Source organism: Callithrix jacchus, chromosome 3, assembly GCF_049354715.1.
Source record: "Callithrix jacchus isolate 240 chromosome 3, calJac240_pri, whole genome shotgun sequence".
Taxonomy (NCBI): domain Eukaryota; kingdom Metazoa; phylum Chordata; class Mammalia; order Primates; family Cebidae; genus Callithrix; species Callithrix jacchus.
In genome coordinates, this window is record NC_133504.1 from 159654769 (window position 1) to 159674224 (window position 19456).

General features: G+C 34.3%; 1 long non-coding RNA gene across 7 annotated transcripts in view; it reads right to left on the reverse strand.

Annotated features, from left to right (window-relative positions):
* The window catches only part of LOC118152331 (uncharacterized), a 219653-nt gene that overhangs the window by 179970 nt on the left and 20227 nt on the right, over window positions 1-19456 (reverse strand). For all 7 annotated transcript variants that reach the window (XR_004741005.3, XR_008480265.2, XR_004741001.3 and 4 more), the window contains one exon: window positions 11502-11570. This is a non-coding gene — a long non-coding RNA (uncharacterized LOC118152331). The remainder of the gene's footprint in view (window positions 1-11501; window positions 11571-19456) is intronic.

Here is a 19456-nt window from a genome sequence, read left to right on the forward strand (position 1 = left end):
TGTTATGTGTTATTCTGACCTCTACTCATTGGGGCTTACCAAAAGGACAGTTAGCTGACAGCCTCCGGTTGCAGATTCTTTCCGGCTATATCTCAGCTTTTGTTTCCTGGCACACAACAGAATGACTGTGCCCATCCAGTGACTTAGCATCACCATGATACCAGAGTTCAGCATTTCTGAATTTGTGGGAATCTTCCAAAAACATGTTAGCACTGTAGTTCCCTGTTGGGTTAGCTAGGATTGTTTTCAATGCTGCATCATTTTCTGGGGCTATTCCTAGTCAACCTTTTATCCTTTGTAACCTCCTTTCACAGAATGCAGACCTGTATAGCAGTCAGAAGTCTTCCCCTGACTAGTCCTATACTCTGTCTCCTTTATTTTATTTATTTTTTTGCATTTGGTTTTCTTTTTTTTTCTTAATTTTTTATTGCATTTTAGGTTTTGGGGTACATGTACAGAACATGCAAGACAGTTGCATAGGTACACACATGGCAGTGTGTTTTGCTTCCTTTCTCCCATTCACCCACATTTGGCATTTCTCCCCAGGCTATCCCTCCCCTGCTCCCGCCCCACTGGCCCTCCCCTTTCCCCCCCATTAGACCCCAGTGTTTAGTACTCCCCTCCCTGTGTCCATGTGTTCTCATTTTTCATCACCTGCCTATGAGTGAGAATATGCTGTATTTCATTTTCTGTTCTTGTGTCAGTTTGCTGAGAATGATGTTCTCCAGATTCATCCAAGTCCCTACAAACTACAGGAACTCATCATTTCTGATTGCTGCATAATATTTCTCTAAGGCCTTGAGGAATTGCCACACTCTCCTTAGAAACCCTTTATTTTTAAGTGATATTGTGTCTAATTCATAATTATTCTCTAACTACATGTTTGAAGTTGGTCTTCTAACTACTTATTTGTGTATGTATGTATGACTTCTTGGAAGACCCAATTAAAAAATGTAAGATGTGTAAGTAAATAATAAATTAATTTTCAATATAATTAGCTAAAAATTTGTTAATATCTTTAATAATAATGTGCTAGTAAATCTCGACTGAATTAATGCCTTACTCTCTTCAAAACAGTATACTAATATAATTTATCCATTTATTAATGACTGCTCTCTATTACTAATAACAATATCAAATGACACCTTAGTGATTCTTTTTAATCTGATCCGTCATGAACTTTTCCCAGATAGAAATCTCCAATAAGTCTCCCTGCTTTAACTTTTGCTTATTTGAATTATTCCAGAGTCTGACTCAAAACAAAATTTTGAACAATTTCATATCAATATATTTAATAAGTTAGATGAACTAGACAAATTTCTTGAAAGATACAAACTACAAAAACTCACTGAAGAAGAAATAAAGACTCTGACTAGGCTGATATCTATTAAAGACATTGAACCCTTAGCGAAAATATACTTAAGCAGGAAGCAAACTCAGCTTTGACGGATTCATTGACGGGTTATACCAAACCTATAAGAAAGAAATAATTTCAATTCTACACAAATTTTTCCAGATCCATATCTCTCTTGTAGATGTAAAAACTTCTGGTCAATAATTTCTCAAGTTGAGTCCAATAATATATAGAAATTTGGTTTAATATTTGAAAATTTATAAGTGGCACAAGAAAACATTGCAGGTTATAGAGATTTTTTCATCCTTGCAGTGATGTTTTCACAGAATATACACATGTTAAAATATAACAAATTGTACACTTTAAATGTGTCCAGTTTATTGTATGTCAACTACATCTCAATATATCCATTTAGAAATAAAATGATTCTGTGAAGGCACTATATTTTGGAGTAGATTGTTACACCACAATAAGTACCTAGAACAATGTGATAATACTCCCTTTTCTTTGGTTTGGATAGCTCTGGGCTCAAGTTCTATCCTGGCTCTTAGTTCTTAGTTCTGCAACTTAGTTCTCTTAAGTGGTTACTTGTTTGATAACAAGCCCTCTTTCAAATTTTAAAAGAAATCAGCTAGGCTTTGGCAAAACCCCTCAGTTAGGTTCTGGTAGAATAGATTCCCTTGAGGAAAGATCTTGTTAGGGAGAGCATAGTGAAAAACCCCTCCTCCACCCAGGAGCACATAGTACAATTCCCAGGGCTTAAGATTGAAAACCTGTATGTGCCTTATTTTGGCTGCAGTAAGTCAGAGTTTTTAAACACTCATGTTAGTCCTCACAGAGCCTCTAGCCTTTCATCAGTTTCAGTTTAAAGTGTTTGTATTGACACTAGATCTGCCTATAAGCTTCTGCTCCTAGTACATTATAATGCTTTGTATCTGCTTATCTCTCCACTTCTTAGGGCAAGCAGCAGTTTGCCCCAATTTTCAATTCTTTGACAAATATAGTTCTTTCATTAATATAGTGAGGGTTGTTGATTTTCAGTTTGTTTATCTTTTTGCTTCTTGTAAGAATGCATGTGACAACTTCCAAAGCCTTTATGTGTTGGAACAGAAACTAGACGTCTAACAAATTTTATGAAACACTCCATCCTACAACAGCTGACTGTACAAACTTTTCACACTCACATAGAACCTTCGCTAAGACAAACCACATTCTGAGGCATAAAGTACACCTTAAAAATTCGTAAATAATATAAATCATACAAAGTTAATGATCTCATAACAGAAATAAACTAGAAATTAATAAGATAATGAAAAACCTTCAAAATATATAAAAATTTAATAAGACACTTTTAAATAATTCATAAGTCAGACGAATCTAAAGAATTATTTTTAAAATGAAAATCATATGAAAATGAAAAATAACATCAACATTTATGAGATGGAACTAAAAATGTCTCTAAACTGAAATTTACAGCATTATGATCCTATATTAGGGAAGGTGGGGGATATAAAATAATTAAATTTATATACCAAGAAACTAGAGGAAGAAGAGGAAATTAAACCTAACTCAAGCTGAGTAAAAGTAATAAACATATAGCACAAATTGATTAAATTGAAAACAGAAAATACAGTAAAAGAAAAAACAAAACAAAACAAAAAAATGGTTAATTAACAAAACAATAAAATGGTTCTTTGAGAAAAAGATCAATAAAATTGATAAAGTTCTATGAGGCTAACCTTAGGAAAAAAGAGAGATGATACAAACAACCAGTATTAAAAATTAAAACAAAAGATGTCATGACTACTGATTATATTAATATTAAAATGATGGTAAGAAAAAACTGCAAATAAATCTATGCCCACGTATTTTGTAACCTGTATGAAATAGAACAGTTTTTTAATACCACAGGCTGTTAAAACTCACTTGAGAAATAGATAACCTATAACATTTTGAACAAAATCCCAAATAGTTATAGTCAGGAGGGCTTCATTTGTCTTAATGCTCACCTTACTCAGATATCCATGCTTGATGTTCCTCAAACAATATTAGGAAATCTTACTGCCTGGAGTGGTGGCTCACACCTGTAATCCCAGCACTTTGGGAGGTGGAGGTGGGAGGATTACTTGAGGTCAGGAGTTTGAGACCACTCTGGCCAACATGGTGAAACCCCATCTCTGCTAAAACTACAAATAATAGCCGGGCATGGTGGCTCATGCCTGTAGCCCCAGCAACTTGGGAGGCTGAGGCAGGAGAATCACTTAACCTGGGAGGCAGAGGTTGCGTTGAGCAGAAATTGTGTCACTGCACTCCAACCTGGGCAACAGAGTGAGATTCTGTCTCAAAAATAAGGAAGGAAAGAAGGAAGGGAGGGAGGGAAGAGAAAGCTAAAGAAAGAAAGAAAGAGAAAGCTTACAACTTCACTTGTCTTTACTCTGACTTATTTTATTTTCCCAGAATATCCAGTTCACTCTGACCTTTGTGGAAATATTCCTCCTTATGGGCTCTCTCTGAATACCAGATGCCTATTCAATTACCCCATCCATTTGCTCTCTTAAAATTTTTTGGTGCATTTATCCTGTCTTTATGTTTTTTTAGTATATCTATTGTTTGTCTTACCACCAAGAGTAAACCACTGTTAACCACATTCAACTATCTTTTTCTCCTTTCAGCTCTGGAATAACTGTGATACTAAATATGCTGTCTTAAGTTCTTTCTACTCTGCTGTCTTCTATACTATCAACCTTTTTCATATTTTAGAATGTTTACTTTCTTTGTATTTAAATGTGAATAACATAAAATATATATTTTAAAATTTAATATGATATTATACATTATAGTATTTTTCTTGTAATTTGTGGTTTTTTGTGACATTTAACTGAAAAATAATATATTCTGAGACCTATAGCCCTAATTTGTTCATTTGACTGCTATGAAATTTTCCATTTTGTGAGTCAATTACAGATTTATTGACCTTGTTATCTACTAGGAGGCAGTAACTTTTTCCCACATTTTCAATATTTCAAACAGTGCTACTATGAGCATCTTTTCTGTGCACTTATGTTAGTGTTTCTCTCTAAGTTGAATTATTGGAATATTTGTGCTTGATGTTAAAAGACATTCATTTTAATTAATCTTATGGCTAGTTCAATTTGCAATTATCTGAAAAGATACAGATACAAAATTTATTTAAATACATATATTATTTATCCAATTGCTTTTGCCTTATGATTTATTTTTACGTGTTCTTTATATATTTGTGATATTAATTCTATGATAATTATTTTACTGCAAGTATCTTTACCTCTCTGTACTTTGTCTTTTTCAGAATGATTTTACTGTCTATTCTTGTCTTTTGAGAAAATCTCTGCCATCCAGTCAGTAAGAATAATTGGAAAATCAAAACTGGATTTGAGTAGCTGAATTTGTCCCAGACACTTGTTCTGTAAGTAAAGATCTTTGATAATAGATTGACTCACTAGTGAACAGACAGAACTTCTAACTCAGCAACCTCTCAAATAAAATTCAGATGCTATCACTTTTTTCAGTTTTACAGTAGTTACCCAGCTTTTAGACAATGTTATAGTTGATCTTCACTATTTTTAGCAAACCAAACATTTGTCATTTTCTTTTCTGTTTTAGTATAGAAATATGGAATAATTATTTATTTTATATTCCTTCAAATATATGCATTATGTTTAATTTAGACTATTTCAGGCAGTCCTTAAGGGAGGTACAGTTTCTCTAAATGCTGCTTTCATAGTTTTCTCATAATGCATTTTTCTTCAGGGTCCTGGAAGACCCAGGTGTGAAGGTGTTTTTGCTCATGTGCAGTAGATTATTCAACTATTTTACCAAATGGCTTTCCAAATATGGTTATCTTTATGTACAAATACTACTTTTATATTACTCTATAATTAACTTCATTACAAAAAAATATTAAAGATTTTACCTATTTTGTTGTCTTTACTATTTACTTTATTTAATTCAGCTATGTCATGAAACTTCTCTAAATGTGTTTGTCTCATCTCAAGAAGCCTTTGAAATTTTTTTTTTTCTTTCTAAAACACAGGTTTTATAATGTCTGGAACTTCAATTTGACCAAGAAAAGGTCATTGCAAGCAGTAGAGCTTTGAAAAAAAAATAATAATTTAGCAAGTGTGGTGGAACAAATCTGAATGAGTGCCTAAATTTTTAAAATATGCTAAATTGTTTAGCACAGTAAAAGGAAAATATTTTGAAATGATAAGTGAAGGCTCAGAAAAGTTAAGAGCTACTTATAGCTAGAATGAGTGATGATGGGGAGAATTGCCAATACCAACATAAAAAAGAGGGACACCCTAGAAGAAAGACAGCGTTTTTTTGGTGAGATGTTCTCTATGAAATATTAATTCTCCATGTAATACACAAAATATGAGGTTATACCAATTCTGCAGCCAATCTATAAGACAGTGGTGATACATACCAGATAAAGTTATTTTGTGATTCCCAAAATATATTCAACCCTGAAAATATTTTCTGAATGTTTATATATATATATATACACATATATATAAACACATACATATATATGTATATATACATAGATATATACATATATATATGTATATATACGTAGATATATACATATATATATATATGCCACATAATGCCATTTTAGTCAATAACAGACTGATGGTGATCCCATAAGGTTGTGATGGAGATAAAAAATTCTTGACACCTAGCAATATTGTAGCCGTTGTAATGTCACAGTGCAACACAATACTCATGTATTCATGGTGATTTGATTTAGTAAACTAACCTACTGCACTGATGGTCGAATAAAATCTGGCACATGCAACTATGTATAGAACATAATACTTGATAATGATAACTAAAAAATAAAAGCAGTTAACTCTAAAACAGCCCCAGGCAGATCAACAGGTTTTCCAGAAGAAGACATTGTCCTCAAAGCAGAAGACAGCTCCATGTGCTTTACTGCCCTTGAAGACCTTCCAGTGGAACAAAATGTGGATGTGGGAGTCAGTGGTATCTGTAATCCTGACACTGTGCAGACCTAAGCTAATGTGTGTGTTTGTGTCTTAGTGTTGAACCAAAAACATTAAACCATAAAACTAAAAAATAAAGATAATTCAAACATGGAAAACTTACACTAAGAATATAAAGACAAAAACTTATATCATTTGTACAATGTGTTTGTGTTTTAAGTATTATTGCAAAAGAATAAAACGTATTCAAAAAATCAAAAGTTTATAAATTTAAAAAGTACAGAAAGCTGAGGTTTTTACTGAAGAAATATATTCTTTGATAACTGTAGGGCAGTGTAAGTATACAGTGTTTATAAAGTCTATAGTAGTGTACAGTAATATCCTAAGCATTCACATTCACCTCCCACTCACTCGCTGACTCACCCAAAAGCAACTTTCAGTCCTAAAACCTCCAATCAGGGTTAAGTGACCTAGATAGGTACCAAAAAAATCTTTTATGCCATATTTTTACTATCTGTTTTCTATGTTCAGATATGTTTAGACACACAAATACTTACCATTGTGTTAAAATTGCTTACAGTACTCAGTACAGTACAGTACCATGCTATACAGGTTTGCACCTTGGGAGCAATAGGCTATACCATGTAGCTTAGGTGTATAGTAGACTACATCATGTAGGTTTGTGCAAGTACAGTCTATGAGGTTCACACAAAAACAAAATTGCCTGTCAGTGCATTTCTTAGAACATATCCCCATCATTATGTGAAACACACATATAACTGTGTTATACTCTCCTGTGAGGACTTTGACAGCCTAGCTGAAAATACATACTGGAAGTGCTTGAAATATCCCAAGGAGACCATGCAAAGACTGTGAGTGAAACTATTACAAAAGGCATAATGACAAAGAATGAGGATAGCAAATAAAGAATCAGGGGGTAATTCAATGAACAAAAGCTTATTAAGAGGACAGATTTTGTTTGGCAAATAGGCTGCATTTAATCCAAAGTGAGTAGACAGAAACGCTCGGATATCGGTGATAAAAATTTGGGGGATTAATGAAATGAAGACTGTTAGAAATGCATTTTTATAAGCATTTTGTTCCGAAAAATATTTCTTCTGGGATTAATACTTGTGGGTTGTGTCTAGCAGTAGGAGGCTTAAGCATCAGCAGTCAAGTGAATAGTCAGGACACAACTTTAATCGCGTTACTCCACTGAAATGTTTTAAGGATGCATTGAAGCAAAAATTCAAATGACACAGCACAACTGTGTACTCTAGGAGAGCAACAGCTGTAGTCAGACCTCCTGGCAGTTACTTATGGTTCCTGTCAAGCAGTGCTATCAGACAAATTTGATTTGTTGCAGTTAAATGATGGTGTCACAAAGAAAGCCAGGGTGGTTTTGAGCTAACAAGGCTAAAGGCAAAGTTCATTCAGAAACAAAGCTAATCTTTGGCCAGGCGTGGTGGCTCACACCTGTAATCCCAGCACTTTGGGAGGCTGAGGCGAGTGATCACCTGAGGTCAGGAGTTCAAGACCAGCCTGGCCAACATGTTGAAACCCATCTCTACTAAAAATACAAAAATTAGCCAGGCGTGGTGGCATGCATCTGTAGTCCCAGCTACTTGGGAGGCTGAGGCAGGAGAATCACTTGAACCCAGGAGGCAGAGGTTGTAGTGAGCCAAGATTGTGACACTGCACTCCAGCCAGCCTGGGTGACAGAGCGAGACTCCATGTAAAAAAAAAAAAAAGAAAGAAAGCTAACTTAGTCATTCTCTTTTATACAAACTTTAAAAATTTTTTTGGCCCTTATCATATCTCTTTTCTATTTCTTCCATAAGTACAAATTGATTATATTATTAGTAGCCATTAATCATTGGTAACTCATTGTTTCCAAATGATCTGCCTTAAACACAGTTTTTGAAATGCCCAAATACTGTTGGAATTCTTTTGTGGCCTGGTTAATCCAAACAAGAGTTCACAAGGCACTTTTCCCAGAGTATAAGTGCCCTCTCTTGTAGTGAAAGAAATCATTTCAGGTTTTATATTTTACATGGTCTATAACAGTTACTGATGTTATTCTAAGTAAATATTTGAAAGTACAGTGTGCTGAGGATTCTGCAAGTGATGTCAAATTATACAGAGTTGACAGTATCTGCACAATTATATTGCATGTTTTACATAAATTATATTTCTTGTAATGAAGCAGATGTTTTGGATAGAATATCGCAATGGTCCACATTCTTACAGAAACCAGAGGTTTATTTCTTTTAATCTGGGCCACATCCTCTGCCCACTCATGCTCTAGAGATGAGTTATGTTGGCTTTATGGTGGCTCTGCCTACAAAAGAGTTTATCAATTCTCAACATATGGTCAGAATAATATTGTCAAAACTTAAGTCAGAAAATTTTATTCCTCTAATCCAAACCTACCAATGGCTTCCCATTTCCTTCACTTCCAAGGCTTAACTCAATCTTGCCCCTGTTACTTCCCTGAATTCAACTCTTACTGCTTTCTGTCTCTCACCACTCTAACTATACATATAGTTCCAGGCTTACAAGGGTTTGACTTATGATTTCTCAACTTCACGATGGTGAGAGAGCTACATGCATTCAATAAAAACTGTATTTCAGATGTATAATTCTGATCTTTTCCTGGGCTAGCAATATGCAGTATGATACTCTCTTGCAATATTGGGAAGTGACAGTGAAGCTGCAGCTCTTAGCCACACAATCTCGAGCATAAACAACCAATACTTGATATCTTCCTAAATCTTTGCATGCTAAACCATCAACAGGTATTGAGGCTCCAGTGACTTCTACCAGCCATTCTTGAACTTTATCACAGCAGGGAGAAACTGAAGACCTTGTCACTATAATGTATTCAACATCCAGCAGTTGATTTTGATTCAATATTTCAGACATTCTTCAGGCTCAGTGTGCTTTCAGCTGTGTACATAAAGAGTTAGTACTCATACCAAAATTGTGTTTTTCACTTTTGGTTCAACATTAAATAAATTACATCAGATGTTTAACACTTTGTTACATAATAGGCTTGGCATTAAATGATTTTGCTCAATTTTAGGCTAATATACGTGTTGTGAGCTCATGAAGGTAGACTTGGCTAAGTTATGGTGTTCAACAGGTTAAGTATATTAAATGCATTTTCAACATACAGTATGTTCACTTTACGACGCATTTATTGGAACACAACCTTATTGTAAGTCAAGTTGTACCTGTATTGACTTCCTTAGTGTTCATGTAACACACTGGCCACACTCCTGTTTTGAGTTGAGTTCTTCTTCCTTATATCTAGCATGCTTTCCTTGCAGATGTTTTCCATGGCTTCCTTCTTCAGGTTCTTCAAGTTTTTCTTCAAATAGCACTCCCACAGTTCATTTTTCCCTATTTTAACCCTCATCTCCACCCCCACACTTCTCCATCCCTTCTTTATCTTGTTTTCCTCCACTAAAATTAACAACTTCTATGATACAATATAATAACTTATTTACATTTTTGTTTTTCTCTCCCCAGGATGCTGATTCAATATATACTGAGAACTAACCATGAATTTCTCCTGTGAATGTCTAAAACATAGTGAGACTTTCTTGTCATATTTGCCTTAGCCATAGATTATCACATAGTCAGAGAGAATTACGTTTCTAAATTCCAGGATATAGGGAGACAAAGAAACCTGGTAAACTGCCGAGTCTGATCCCCTCATTTGACATCTGATGAAACTGAGGCCTGATAGGCTACTGACTTATTCCGGGTACCTAGAAACAATTCAGTAGAGGCCGTAGCAAAACATGGGCCTCCTGCTTTTAGGTTTGAGGATCAGCAAACGCCTTAATATAGAGGATAAGAACACCACTTTAGTGAGAGAATGCCACATTTCAACCCTCCCTTTCTTACTTGTTAACCCTCACTTAGTCTTTAGAACAAGGTACTCAACCATCCTGAATCTTAGTCATCTCTACAAAACTGGAAAATAATATTCACTTCATAGATTTGAAGTGAAGATTAATCAAGTTAACTCATATAAAATATTTGGACCTGACACATTGTATGAATGTTAATAAGTGCCAGTTACTGTTATTTTTTAGATATTCACTAAATTCATCACATTACTAAGAATCTTTGTTGCTATGTTGTATATATAGGTAGATATAGAATATATTTTATATGATAATGTGTGTCTATAAATTAGTGATGCCCATTTCCAACACATGAACTAATTTAATTTTTACAGAGGTGAGTTCAAACTGCATAAGCATTGGTTGATTGCTATTAGCAACTATAACATTTAATGCCAAGGAAACTATAATTGATTTAATTATGCCCATTATGGTATCTCCTCTAAGGAAGTGCTGTCACGAGAATCAAACTCAGAGTTAAAACAATAATTATTTATGCAAATTGTGTTTAAAAGACAATCATAGTACAGTCATACATATAATCTTTTCTGCAAATAAGAAAAGTGATACTCACAATAGCACTCATTGAAATAATTGGGCATTTTAAGGACAATAATACACAGTATTTTCTTAGCTTATATGACTAAATGTAACATAACTTCAAAAATTCAAAACATAATTTTTACTACTAGAGAATATTTCAAAGTTTTCTAGATTTTTGAGGGACAGATTGCTATTTATTCATTTTTTAAATATAATCAATATATCAAATTAATATGTGACTTGTTAAAAAGTTTCCAAAATTTACTGATGCCAGGGGGCAGTTCATGAGTATTTTAAAGTCAGTGTTCACTGAATTACTTCACCATTAAAAGTACTCCTTTGTAACTGAACATGCATCTGAAAGAGCAGCTGTTTCATGACATATGTAGTTTTCCACAAACCTGGAGCCCAGGGCTGCAGTGCCTTTGATAGAGGGGCAAATAATTGCTGCAGTAACAGTTCTATTTATGTGGGCCTTGCAAGGTAGCCCTCACTGGAATTAGTTCTTTTAATTTTCTTTGACCTATGCAAGTATTTCACAAGGCTGCAATTCTATAAACAGGGATTCCCATCATGATTGCCAGCGAACACTGCTTTGATCGGAACATGTGGTTTCGTAGATCAGAGCCCTCAAGCTAGAATTCATGCTGTCAGCTAGAAACACACCATATGGAGTTTCTCAATTGCTCTAACTCTTACCTTATTGAGCCTAACTAGTTGTTGTTGAATAGAACAAGGAAATGTCTTGATTCAACAGCAGGAAAAATTCTGAAAAAAAACCAAAAAAACTTTGTTTAAAGACTTAGCAATATTCTAAAGATTTTCTAGTAGAAGCAGTTGAAGCACAACTGATATACTTTCTTCTACATACAGTATTTCAAATAATAGATATTCCAGTTCTTTCAACAACTATAAAAGATCCAGTGACACATAAAAACTTAGATTGCAATGCTACTAATTCTTACTATTTACCAAGTATAGCTTAGATGCTCAAAAAGATTCTTCTCATCTCTGTGACACATAGATTCACAACATTTTATGTTCAATATCAAAAACACATATTAAGCTACAAAATATATGTACCTTTATGTATATTATATATATATTTTTTAATATACAACACAGGATACTATTTATGATCCCATGTTTCAATGTCAAATAGTTTCATCCTTTTATATCACTCCTTGTTTCCTTTATATTTGGGGTCTATGTTAAAGATTAAAGAAAACTTATTTATGAAACCACATTGAAATGACAGAGGTCTAAAGATTGCATAAAATGGATGTACATAAATTTGTTAGTCCCTATAAAATAACTACTTTCATCCGTAAAGTTTAGTTATAGGAGAAAATATAGTAAAAGGGAAATGTCTTGGACTTTGAGTTAACCCAGCATGGGATCAAATTCGTCCATTTTGAGTTTTTGTGACCTTGGCTAAGTTCCTTAACTTGACTGTATACCTCATCAATCAATCATCATTTGTGGTCTGCTATATAAGAAGAGGTATAACTTTGTCTAACTCTGAGTGATGCAGCTCCCTTCAGACATGGACAATTCCAAAGGACGTAGTTAGTTTCCAACCTTCAGCAGACAGCATTCCCAACAGTGGAAGGTGGGATAATACTTCCGTTCAGAGGGAGGATCAAGGCAGAACACCACATTGCTTATGAATGCCAATTATTCTGCTAACCCCTCTATTTTCAATACCAACTGTTTCAATCCCAAATACTAAGACTCTCCTCTCTAAATTTTACAGGTTGAGGCCATATAAAAGTACTCTCCTTAATTGTGATTACCTTACACTGTTTTGTAATCACTGACTTCTATACACAAATGATATGGTAAAATAGACAAGCAGTAGTTCAGGAACTAAGAGTGTGGGGTTTGGAGCTAAACTGTTTGGATTCATGCCTTAGTTCACTAATCATTAGGTAGAATAAATTAGTGAGGGTTTATCTCTCTATGTCTTGGTTTCCTAATCCACAAGATGGTGATAACTATTTCTTAGGTGGTGAGGATGAGATGAGTTTAATAATATATGGAAAGCTCTTATCAGCATCTGGCATGAAATAATCACCATGTAAGCATCAGGTTTTATTACTATGTTTCATGCTTTAAAACTTCTTCAATATCTTTCAGTATTTATTACTATACTTAACTTGTTTTCTATGGCAATAGAAGAAAATGAGTTCAAAACCTAGCAATATGGTTGAAGACTTATAAAACATTCAAATCCCTCTTAGAGTGACTGTTTTATTAAATAAAATGTGGATCAAAGTAATACATCCTTTCTGCTTAGCAAGTTTTTTTTTTAAATCATATATGTGATTGTTACTTGTATGTTCATATACTTCTGAAAACATTCTATTCTCCAGCTAAGTGAATTCATTTTACATGCTCCCAGTGCATCATGTTTTCTCATGTCTCAGGTCTGTTGCATCCACACTGTTGTGCCTAAAATTCCTGCCTGTTTTCCTCCCATCTTTTGACTTTACTTGCCCACCATGTTTCAGTTCTATTCTTTCCCAGGTCTCTAGCACCTCAGTTAACACCGAACACTCACACCCCCAGCACTCTCCTGAAACTCTGTAATTAAGAGTATCATCACATTTATCCAACAGTTTTGTAATTATCTGGGTTTTTTTCTTTGTTGTTTTGATTTGTTTTGTTTTCAGATGACTCTACAAGATTGTTATTTGAGAGATAACATGAGAAGAAATGCCAGATATAGGTGATGGCGGGATGGAAGCAGCAAAACACCTTGCCATGTATGTACCTATGCAACAATCTTGTATGATCTGCACATGTAGGCCAGAACCTAAAGTACAATAAAAATAAAAGTAATAATAATAATAAATAAAGTAAAAAAGGAAAGCTATAATTATTGTTTGTGTATTTGTTAGTTTGTTTTAAGACAGGACCTCATGCTGTCGCCCAGACCGGAGTGCAGGGACATAATTGTATCTCACTGCAGACTCAAACTCCTGTACTCAAGTGATCCTCCCACCTCAACCTTCCAGCTAATGTGTTTTTGTTTTATTTTGTTGTAAAGACAGATCTCACTTTGTTTCACACTCAACACAATTCCTGGCCTCAAGCAATCCTCCTACATCAGCCTCCCAAAGCACTGAGATTACTGGCGCCTGGGCCCTTATTCATTTGAATAATGAGCGACTGGGCCCTTATTCATTTTGTTGATATTCCCAAACCTAGCCCTGCATCTGGGTTATGTAGGAAGGAGTACAGTGGAATAGACAGAAGGGGGTTTATGGACTGGACTGAATTTTTCAAAAGCAGTTGGATCACAGGACATGACTTAAGATAACTAACAAGTAAAAATGCATCTAATTTCTACCAAAATTATAAAAACCGATTCCTCCAAGATTGAGTTTTTCAACATTACTTCAAAAGTATAGATATTGTTTTCCTCAACATCTTAGTCAGAGTTAGTCAAACCCCGCTCTGTATTTCTAATGGCTTCTTTCAAAAATGTCCACAGTTCTTATGATTTTTCCTACTAAAGATAACAAAAGAAAAACTTGAAAGCAGAACAAAGAATACCTGAAGAGACTTAGAATGTAATAGATGTTATATCACCCTAACTGTAAGTACACACACAACCACGACCACAGATGAAAATTGTGACAAAATCAAATTACTTTATGAGTAGCTCTACAGCCTGTCAAAAATTTTTAGAAGCCCAGTTATCTGTTTCCTTGTATTTGTATTTACACTGTATTGTGTTTGGAACTATAGCATTTGGTTAATCTTATTTTCCTGATGACTGCCACAGAGTGAAAATAAGAGACTAGGACATGGGGGCATCATAGAAGTCCCCATTCTTAAGAAACCATAATAATACTTAGGAATGGCTGTATTATTAGATTTCTATTTAGAAAGAAAAAATGTATATATTTTTGAGAAATAGAAACTCTTTTTATTAGACTATCTATACCTTATTGTGTTATTTTTTTAAATCCTAAATTTTATGCTGTTGTTTTGGGGGGATCTGGCCACCACTGTATCTTTTAACTAGCGAAACGTTTGACTTTTACATTTACTATAAAAAAGAAGTTTAAAATAAGAGAACAAGAATTTCAAAATAAAATGGACCAAATTATGTTTAGTAATACACTCCTTCCAATTTACATGCTTTTTTCTGACTTTGCAGAATTACAAGTAGTGCTTCTAGGTCAAATGAAGTTTCACATGCAAGGTTTGGTAAGTTTCATTCCTTAATTTCTCTCATTTAAACCTTCATTAAACCCCCAAATCTAGCTATTCTCTTCTAGAGATCAGTGGTCCATGCTTTAATAAGTAAGAATAGAAATACCTCTAAGTGACCCACGCATATTTTTGCAGAAGTATAGGGATAATGATGTTGCTTTACTTTTAGCAGTGATATAAAGTTCACTCTCAATTTTCTAGTAGTGATTGTCCATTTTCCTCATTATTCCAAACCTTTAATTCTTCTCCCTTTTTTCCTGTCCTAACATTTTGATACTTGGCTGTGTGCCAGCAGAAAATGAAAAGGAAAAACAATGAAATATAAAATATAAATAAATATTATGTTGTCATTACTAGCTTTTTAAAAATGAAACTATATTTAAATAGTTACAGTAATTTTTGTTCTCTTACTTTGTCTTTGTAAATTTTTTTCTTGCATTGCACTAGGGAAAAAATGGCCAAGTCATTTAACAGCATAAAGATTCCAAAGGAGACAATTAAAAATACCCAGTAGGAGAAACTTGCAATAATTTTAGCACATCAATTATTTATATAAAACAAAGGATTTCTAATCATGCAAATTAGTCACATATCAATTAAAGTCACACCCTACAGGGCCTCCACATGAAATCATTTATTAGATCAATTTAAATTACTATATAAAGTTAAAATTAAAACATTTATATATTCTACAGTTCTGACATGTTCCTATTTTGTATTTGAATTCACTGCCAATGATTTTGAATTTATGAGGCCTTCTTCGAGTTTTTTCAGTTCTGTTTAGTTATTATTAATTATTCAATGACTATTTTTTATTCATATATAGCATAAAGGCAGTTCCTTTCCCACCACACAACGAAATATCTTGCATATTGATATGAAGCTAAACTATCTAAAAATGCTCTTGCAATAGTCATAGATAGTTCATTCTCACAGGTCAGTATATTCTGGTCCCAACTTGTCTGTCAAACCAGTCTTCCCACACCTCTTCAATTCTTAAACTCCATACTATTTAGGTCAGTCCTGTTTAATTTCTCACTAACATTACATGAGACATTTAAATCCATTTGCTAATACTCATTGGTAATGTGCTTGCTTTAATCCAGTGGGATTTTTTTCATAGAATGTGAATATACTGTTAATTCAGGTAGTCATGGTTTCATATAATAAAACTGTTACCATAATAAGAAAAATTATAGTGACAACAAAATGTCAATCCCTATGTATTAATTACAGTGTTCTGTGTTTTTAGTACTTCACATATATTATTATATCAATTGGCTCCTAACAACAACTCTACTTATGAGACAGATATCATTATTTTTAGACAGATTTTCTTCTAAGAAAATTGAGGACTGGTAGATGAAAGTTGAGCAAGGTGTCAAAACTGGCAAGTGAAGAATATGGAGATCTTAACCCAGACACGGGCCCACGGTGTGCTGTTTTAATGAGAAATCCATGCTCTCCTTGATGCTTACTGATGCCTGTAACTTTGTGTAAGTGACATAACCTCTCCAATCCTTTATTTCTTCCTTTATAAAATAAATTTACATTTGTGTACTTATTTCATGTCAACCCTTTCTCCGAGGAGCCCTGGAGAATGGAACATACAAACCAAGATCTGTGGGCTACATATGACCATGGTATCAGAGTTCCTTTGTTTCTATATGCTCTTAGCAGATACAGCTAGTGATATCTACCAATTATATTTAAAGCCTACAAGTTTGTAAATGATCTGTTCAAAGCAAATCACAGAACACAGAGGTTATTCTAGTTCTTCCCCTTTCCACATTTGTAACTCCCTTCTTTGGTGTTCGTGAACCCTGATTTAACTGTGGGCTTATTAATATCTTGTGAAGACTGATCTAAAATTTAATCTTATTCAAATTAGCAATGAGATTATTCATTGTACCTGGTAGTATTAATCTCACATTGTGAGACAAAGTAATAATTTTGGTTGCTTTTGAATATTTCCTGTTGATTTGTAGAGTTGTACTGGCTTTTGGCCAACATAATCACAAAACAATATCACTAATATTATGTTTAAAGTTTATAATGGAAGAACAATATACACAAAACAAGAAGTTGATGACACATTAAATAATTGGACTTAATTTTGGAATTTGTATTGGATATTAAAAAGGGTTATTCAGAACTTCAGCCAAGTGTTTCTTCCGACGTGTCTTTCAAGATGGTATTTCTGGCTCTTATGCTTAACTAGAATTGGATAAATGTCTAATTGGCCTACAAAACCTTGAGGTTATATGTGGCATTTTAGAATCATGGCAGAGTGTACATATGTGATCCATATTTAAAATAAGTAAGCCAATATCAATTTGGCCCATCAGATTCACAAGAACTGTTTACATGTTTATCTGTCACTGTTAACTAGGTGAGCCAAGGATTTTTTAGGCTCAGACGTTGAATTTTCATGGATATTTAAAGTAGCGCAGGCTGAGAATAGTGGCTGAAACCTCTAATCCCAGTGCTTTGGGAGGCTCAGGTCGGCAGTAGTGTCACTTGAGGCCAGGAGACAAGCCTGGACATCCTAGCAAGACCCTTCCTCTATAAAAAATTTAAAAATAAAAACAAAATACAGATGATTGAATTTAAACAACTTCTGCAAACTTTACTAGTGTCATATATATATATATGTCATATATATATATATATGTCATATATATATGTCATATACATATATATATATGACATATATATAAGCTCCAGAATATAGGTCTGTGTGCCTTAGAATAGCTGATTTATGGCTGAAGTAGTAAAGCTCTCACTGTCTCTAGAGATACCTAGATGCTGGCTTATGTGACTTATACCCAAGATAAAGGCAGAAGAATTTACAGTGTGCTGTTTCACCTCAGAAATTCTCCTGACAATCCTGCCCCAGCAAGGCTAGTTTCTTTACTGGTTTGCAACTGGCTCAAATTCTTTGCCCAGCCTAGATTGACCACTTAAAGAACTACTGAGAGCTTTTCCAAGATGTTTCCTGAAGCAGAGATTCCTGACACAGACTTGGAAGCTCAGCCAGAGCTTCAGCACAATTCAGGTGTGTAAAGATTATCCCTTAAGACTTTTGATACTTCTCTGAATTCTACTTTTATTGCTGTTCTGTATGTTTTACCTTTAAAAAAAGCCTTATATAAATATACTCTGTAAAGTTTGCTAGATTACTCGCATATCTGAATGACAGGAACAACAACAAAAGTACAACACCACACTGACTATTCCACAATAAACTGGAATACTATTTCAGACAAGCCCAATATGAATGGAAGGTGTAGGAAAGTTGGTAGGCAACTCCAAAACAGTCCAAAGAAACTCCAGAAGATAAGAACCAATATTGAATACACCATTTAGAACAGAACAAACACAGGCTATGGAGGTGTTTCTTTTTCCAAGGTTTAGGGATCTCTTCTGATCCAACTGAAACAAAATCTGTTGTGATCCTCAATCTATGTGTTATTTTGGGAAAGTGATGAAGCCCCCATGATGCTTAGGATTTCCGTTGTATCTGACTGAAAGAAATTTGATCCCAGCAGGGAAGATATGCATCAGGATTTGTCCTTTTTCAGTGGGATTAAACATTATAGCTGAACTTTCTCTTATTATTGCTTCTCACCAATGCCCTTATTGCAATAGGTCAAGCCATCTCCTTTTGAAAAGGAGATGATACTCAGTTCCAACGCCAACTCTAACACCAGCTAAATGATCCTTTGTTACATTACAACCCTTACCCACAGGAAAGTTACACTACAGTCCTTAAGGTATTTTGTGGATTATTGAAACCATGCACGAAAAGCACTAATATATTCCTGGCTTATAACAAATGCTTAATAAATGCTGTTTATTTAATATTTCTGATCTTGTGATCAGACAGTCAAAATCTTCTCCTCAAAGGCTGATGAGAAAAAAAATAACTCAGCATTGGATGCTGTGAGCTCAGAATATCTAGTCCATATATCATATTAACTGGCTAAATTTAACATATTTAGCACCATTGTACTCCAATTTGATCTAAAATGGCTGTTTGCATTACAAATCAATGTGACCAGGGCCACGTCTGTATATAATCACAGGAAATATACTTGTGATCATCCAGCACACTTCTCGTAGAGAGCATTAATGCATCTTTCCTGGACATGTTAATGGTGGGAAGTATCTGAGTCACACGGAACCAAAACATGTTAATGGTGGCAGATCCACACAGGTCTGCAGCAATCTCAGTTCTTGCCTCCTCAGAAGAAAGAATTCAATGGAGGGGAATAAAGCAGAAATAGAGACTGAGGCAAGTGTTAGAGCAGCAGAGAAAGTGTGTAAAAAATCTTTAACGCAGGAACAAAAGAAAGGAAAGTATATTTGGAAGAGGGCCAAGTGGGTGACTTGAAGGACAAGTGCATGCTTTGACCTTTTGACTT